The sequence below is a fragment of the Monodon monoceros genome, unplaced genomic scaffold, assembly GCF_005190385.1.
Source record: "Monodon monoceros isolate NGI ecotype Baffin Bay Population unplaced genomic scaffold, NGI_Narwhal_1 Super_Scaffold_1, whole genome shotgun sequence".
Taxonomy (NCBI): domain Eukaryota; kingdom Metazoa; phylum Chordata; class Mammalia; order Artiodactyla; family Monodontidae; genus Monodon; species Monodon monoceros.
The window spans coordinates 51,070,084-51,077,056 of record NW_021703765.1 but is presented as its reverse complement, the minus strand read 5'-3'; positions in this window follow the sequence as shown (position 1 = coordinate 51,077,056).

Genomic DNA, 6,973 nt, shown 5'->3' with positions numbered 1-6,973 from the left:
TACATCTCTCTCAAATATGACATTCCAATCAGAGCCTTGGTAACATAACCAATGTTTTTAATTGTGTCTTGTTACCAGGAGAACATTATTATTGAACTTATACAAATAATTGTATTGCCATAAAAATAATAATAGTGAATTTTCCTAATTCTCGAGGGATCAGGTAGGAAGACAGAGTAATTGCTTCATCTTTATTCACAAAGGTATACTTTATCAAATTGCCCTAAGTCATAGGTATCTTAAGAGAAAAGAGAAAAATGTTTCCTTAAATCTAGAAAAACAAAACACTAAAAGAACCAGCAATGTTTCAGTCATAAAAATTAAAATCATCCACCTTAGTCATTTCAGTCCTATGCAATTAATTTTTGTTGACCTTGAACTTTGTTAGCAATTTTATGAATCCAGTTTTTCCTTAAAGTTCTGTAAATTCTTACTCAGTTCAGTTATATGATCTGAAAGTTATCAGAAACCTGTATTCTAGAGTACTTGTCAGAGTCCTTTCTATGAATTTCTCTAAAGATGAAACACATTTGCCAAAGCCATCAAACAATAACTGTAAATGCCAAAAGACTTAAAATGGTCATGGTTAAAGATCTGATGAGAGTTCATTATAATGCAGTTGACAAGGAAATTTGATTATTTCTGTGACACACAACACTTCAAGATAATGACTACAATTATAAGTGATAACATACCAGGAGATATCAGATTTCTAAGAATTTTATACAATTTATGGAACATTTATATTAATAACATATATCTATACAAAAGTAACCTAAAAAGGTTTAGCATCACTTATTTGACAATGCTTCTCATGTAATTTAACATATCAAATAAGCCTAATTAGTGTAACATCTCTTTTTTATAAGGAGATGGAACAAATCTTTTAAGATGTTTCAGGGACCCTCTGGAAAATCCCATACTTAGTTTGAGGTCAACAGGACTTCATTTAAAGCTTGATTTGGGGAAGTTTTTCAAAAATATAAAAAAGTTTTCGACACTTGACTCAAAAGGATCACAGATCATTATGAAACAATACTTAATTAGCCATTTAACCAAAGTGACAAAAAATTTCAAGGGCACATACAGAAAGTTACATAGTTCTGAGCAAAGTTTAGCTCTTTTATTATCTAGAAGATTCAGTTTACTTAAGTAATCAAAGACCTGATGATAAATATAACATGAAACACAAAAAAATTTTTTTTTTTTTTTTTTTTTTTTTTTTGCGGTGCGTGGGCCTCTCACTGTTGTGGCCTCTCCCGTTGCGGGGCACAGGCTCCGGACGCGCAGGCTCAGCGGCCATGGCTCATGGGCCCAGCCGCTCCGCAGCATGTAGGATCTTCCCGGACCGGGGCACGAACCCGTGTCCCCTGCATTGGCAGGCAGACTCTCAACCACTGAGCCACCAGGGAAGCCCCCAAAAATTATTTTGATAAAACACAAAACCTTTGCTTTCTTGGCAGATTACTTAAAAGGTAAAGAGAAATCTTTCACAATGTCTTATCGAGAGCAGACCCATAGTCCAAAAGAACTTTCTCCTTTTAGCAGATGAAACAAAATTAAATTGTACTTTTACATAAGTATACTATTGGTGTTAAAGCTTATTTTTAAACCCTTATAATAACAATTCAATTTTTAGCCAACTTGACCACACAAGATTCTTTTTCTCTCTCCCCCACCATCTATCTATCTCTCTCTCTCTCTTCCCAAATTTCTATGTCCATAGATTTCCCTTTACACTGCTCTTTTCCTTTCTAAAATATCCAACCTTACTTTACTTCTTTTCCCTTAAAAAAGTACATCTCCATACCTCATACCTTTTCTAAGCCAAAAACACAACTTACTTTCCTTGTATACAGGGTTGCAAGGAAAATTTGCAAATATTACTATTTCTAATAGTTTTAATTGCATTAGAATTCTTAACCCTTAAAAACCTTAATTTCTATTGAAAATTAAGAAGTAAGCATTGCAAAGAATTGAACTGTTATAACAGCATTCTTTAGATTTGCAAATTTATGAATACATTTCATAACCTTTAGAAATGCTTTCTCATAGTACAATTTTTTTTTGGTAATAAGGAGCTAAAAGTGGATAAACCTATGTTTAATAACTAATGTTTCTGTATTTTATTTTATTAGGAAATGATCTAGATATTAAATAAATTTCCATCATTTACTTTAACTTAGCAAAACCCTAAGGGTGTAAGTTACCTAAGAGATTTAGGAAAATATTTAAGTAGACATCATAAAACATAATTGTTATTGAAAAGTTCACTTAAAATTTTTATTCCACTTGCATTTAATTCACTTGCTGTTAACAGCCATACTTAGATTACTCATGAAAATTTCAAGAGACGTTAAAGCAGCTAGTCATCATCTTATTTTTCTTGTTCACAAATTTTATAACAGGACATCACAAGCTTATTTGACTTTTAGTAAACCAAGTAAAATAAAAGTATTATGCTTAATGTTGGTAACTCTAAAGGTATGCATGTTTTAATTAAACCAAGAAATCTTAAACTAGTTTTTATTTACTGAATATTATCCTAGATCACATGAACTTGAAAAACATTTGGATTAGTTTTTATATCTCTAAGAGTGTACTTAATTTATATAGCACTTGTTTGCCTTTATGCCAATTAAATGAGCTCTTTACAAATTAATTTTAGCAGTACCATCTGGAGGTAGAAAAAATGTATATATATAGATAAACATACATCCATGAATATACATAAACACAGAGACAGTATAGACAGGCATACAGACCCTATAGCTTCTGTTACAAAATTTTAGTTGTGAATGGGGTACAATAATATAAAACTCACTAGCTAATAAATAACAGTTGAAATAAGTTTACCAGCTCAGGTGACTAAAGCTTTTTACTATTTATGGAGAAGATTTTCAAAACTTGTATTTGCCCTTGACAAATAATCTTATGGAGGCTGTGGACTACAGTTTGGGCCAGAGAGCTTTTGTAGCAGTTTGTATTTTAGAAAGCCTCTTTTCCCTATTTTTTTCCGTCAGTCCCAAGCATGTGTGAGCATTGTTTTAGTTATCTCTTAGGGTGTTTACATTTCAAAGACATGGTAAGACTGATATCTTCAAGGGACATAGAAAGAACATAAATTTTTCCTGGGAGGTTTGGATAATATTTGGCTATTTTCAGAAGTCTAGGATAATTACTATTTAAATGTTTCCTTCTCTTTCTTAAATGCTATTATACTTCCAATGTCCTGATTTTTTACAATATCCGCAAATGTCTGAAGGCAAATAAAGAAAGAGTCTGAGTGGGCTTTGGGTTGCTCTCAGAGTTTTGCTTTTGTTTTTCTAAAGTTTCAAGTTGCAACTCAAGAATTTAACTCTTTTTCTCTTGCATCCCTGCAAACTATCTTCAAAGAATTGAGTGATGCTTTCATTGTAATGCTTAGAGGTTGATTAGCCCACTAACCACCAATTTTGAATCTGCCTTTTTATATCAGGGAGAAATTTTCCTACTAAGGCGAAAATTAAAAGATGTTTTATGTTCTAGAGCTTCGGGGTTTAGTGAAGTATACCTTTCAAAACTCTATAAAACGTTCAACAAAGGCCTTGGATGCTCTCCTTCCTTCTGAGTGCTCAGTTTAAACTTAGACCAATTCACCTTAGAGGGGAAAGCCTCCACTAATGTCTCTAACAGCCCCTCAATCTCAGCCTTTGGCTGAGCCATTTCCTGGTAACTTGCAGGAAGGCCTGGGAGAATTTCTGGTCATCTGTTTCCTCCAAGGGAGATTTTCTCCAGGAGGGCTGTCTGACTTATCTGATAATTATAGTCTAATATGGGTGGGAAGAACACCCCTTGGCAGCCAAACAAGGTCACTGTGAATAGGGTTTTGAAAAGCCATTAATTCCTCCTTAAATTTGGTAGAATCTTCCAAAAGTAGAAGTCAAGGGGCTTTATAATTTAAAAGATCTGCTGCTGTCTGGGGAACATGAATTCTTTGGGTGGGGTTCTAGACTATATATCTGCAAAGGGCATTGCATAGGAAGGCCTAAAGCTAGCAGGGCCTGATTACAGAGCCCTGGCGAGTAGGAAGAGTTGTAAGGGACAGCAAAGTGAACCCCACTTCTTGTCCTGGGTGCTTCTGCTAAATTCACTTCCTGACTTTCAGCATTTATGTGAATAACCTGTATACCCTAGCTATTAGGCTGGAGTGTTCTCTGTAAATCTTGCAGAGAAAGGGAAGTTAAAACAGGCAGCAGGGTGTTTAAGGGATTTTCTGGGGAAGGTGGAGGAATTTGGGGAGCTAAGGGAATTTGCTGAGGAGACAGGGCCAGATCTTAAGAAGGGGAAATTATGTGAGATGTAGACTTTACTTTTTAAGTCTAATCTCTGTTCTTTCGTATTGTTAAGGGAGTCCCTAAGGCTAGGATACTCCTTTGTAGCCATTTTTTAAATTTGGTCTTTCCACAGGTACCAATGAAACAATTGTTTAGAATGAGAGGCCTCTAAAAGAAATTTTTTTGAAATACAGAAGTTTTTCCAATTCAAACAATCTTTTGTCTGGTCATTGATGAGTAGGATCTTATATTAATTTCAGTAATGACTCAAACCAGTAAGCTTTTTTATGGCTTAACCATGGACACAGAGACATCCCAAAGGAGAATGCAAAAGATGCAGCCCTCACAAGATCCAGAAGGTTCACCCCCAAAGCCTGTGAAAGCAAAGACCTTCACTGCCACAGGCAGTAAGAAAGTTTTAGTGAAAAGGGTGTCTCCAGTTCCTCACAAGATTGTGAGATGCCCTCAGTCACAGACCCACTAATATGTAACACTGGGCAGGTACTACTGGAATGGGACTTTTCCAGCGCTAACCAGACAATGAAAATTGAGACAACAAAGGCCCCTTGTAGACAGGTGCACCCTTATGCCGAATTCCTCCGAGAGCTGGACAATGAGAATGCTGCTGTGACTTCATGTCTCGTAACCCCAGTTTATTCAACTGGCCACCAAAATGCAAGATGGTATTTGCACTTTCTAGCTGGTAGAAACTAGAGAGAATATTCTCACTGTTCACAAAGACAAGCTTTGGGGACATAGAACAAGATTTCATATGTCCTTGAATCCCTTCACCATTTTCGTGCTCAATGGCTCCCAGTACATATTCACTCCCAACTGCAAGCACCTGTGCCTCTTTTCTGGTGATCTCCCTCCCACTGTCCAAACCCAAATGTATGTCCCCTGGGGAGCCTTACCCTGTATGACCACAGGTGCAGATGATAAAACGCTTCTTCTCTGCAAACTGAGGTAGACCACTCGAGGGAGTGCTCCCCTTTTTGGACTTGGCTTCAGGCGACGCCCTCACTTGACCTCTTCCCCTTGTAAGTCACACTTCCCAACCCCCTTCCAGGGGACACTTCCTAATCAATAAATTGCTTTCTAGAGCATCCTCCTCAGGATCTGCTTCTAAGGAACCAACCTAAGACAGGCTAGTGTTAATGGCCAGAGTACTTGCTTCAAAAACATGGTTAGAAGTAAACACTTGGGTGAGAAATGTTTCAGTCTTTGCAAGGCTTGACACACAAGCTTTAGTATTTGAGCATTTGAGAGAGTAGCAATAGGCATTTTGTCCTTCAGTATGAAAGATGGAGGACTATTAGAGTTGAGAAGTATAAACACAGTGATGCATTTTGGAATAAGATGCACCTTCTGTGCAGCAATCACTCCTAAGTTAGAGTAATCAGACTCTTCACTGTTGCTTGTTTCCAAATGAAATGTTCCTTAAACGAAATTCAGAATGTACCAGAACAAGCAAGGCTTTCTTAGGTGCTCAAAATTGCAAAGAAATCATAACCTTTTAAGTGAAGTACAATTAAGTAGGAGTGAAATATTCGTCATTTGAATGCTTAATGGAATCCTATCTAAGAGAATCTATCTTTAGAGCTTAACTGTGGATACAACTTGTAGACATTCAACAATGGTGTCCACCATTTCAGGGTGGTATTCAGTTAGATTAAAATGTACCTAGGTTTTTATTTATGACTAATAAGTAAGGCAGCTCTGGTTAGAAATGATATTTGAGACAGCCTCCTTCATCATGACTTTTGCCATTTGGCCTTGGATATGAAATTTCTGATATTATGGTCATAGCATTCAGAGTTTAGAGATCATCTAGCCCAATTTTTTCTTTCCAGTGTTCTACATTTCCAGCTTTTCCACAATGGGTATATGGATATATATAATGTATATATTTACATATATGGATATGCATAGCCATGTGTGCTTTATGTATGTATATAAATATATATGTATGTATGTGTAAATATACAAAGAGAGACATTACTTCTATAATTTGAAGTTTCTAAATTGGACCATGTTCAACATGTATAAGTATAGACACAAGTATAGACGCTTAAAGGAATTTAAATTAGAAAAAAGAAACAATTTTGCTTATACATTATCAAAATGTTTTTTAAGTAATAAGATTTACTTGCTGATGAAGGGAAGGTAAAGCGATATGAAAGCAATTTAGCAAGAGCCTTTAAAAGGTTTGTAATCCAGGCTTCCCTGGTGGCGCAGTGGTAGAGAGTTCAAAAAAAAAAATTTTTTTTTCTTTTTTAGGAATTTTTTTTTGAAGTATAGTTTCTTTGCAATGTTATATTAGTTTCTGGTGTACAGCAAAGTGATTCAGTTTATATATAATATATATATATATATAATTAAGATTCTACATATAAGTGATATCATATGATATTTGCCTTTCTCTGTCTGACTTACTTCACTAAGTATGATAATCCCTAGGTCTATCCATGTTGCTTGCAAGTAGCATTATTTCATTCTTTTTTATGGCTGAGTAATATTCCATTGTGTGTGTGTGTGTGTGTGTGTGTGTGTGTGTGTGTGTATCACATCTTCTTTATCCATTCATCTGTTGATGAACATTTAGGTTGCTTCCGTGTCCTGGCTATTGTAAATAGTGCTGCAGTGAACATTGGGGT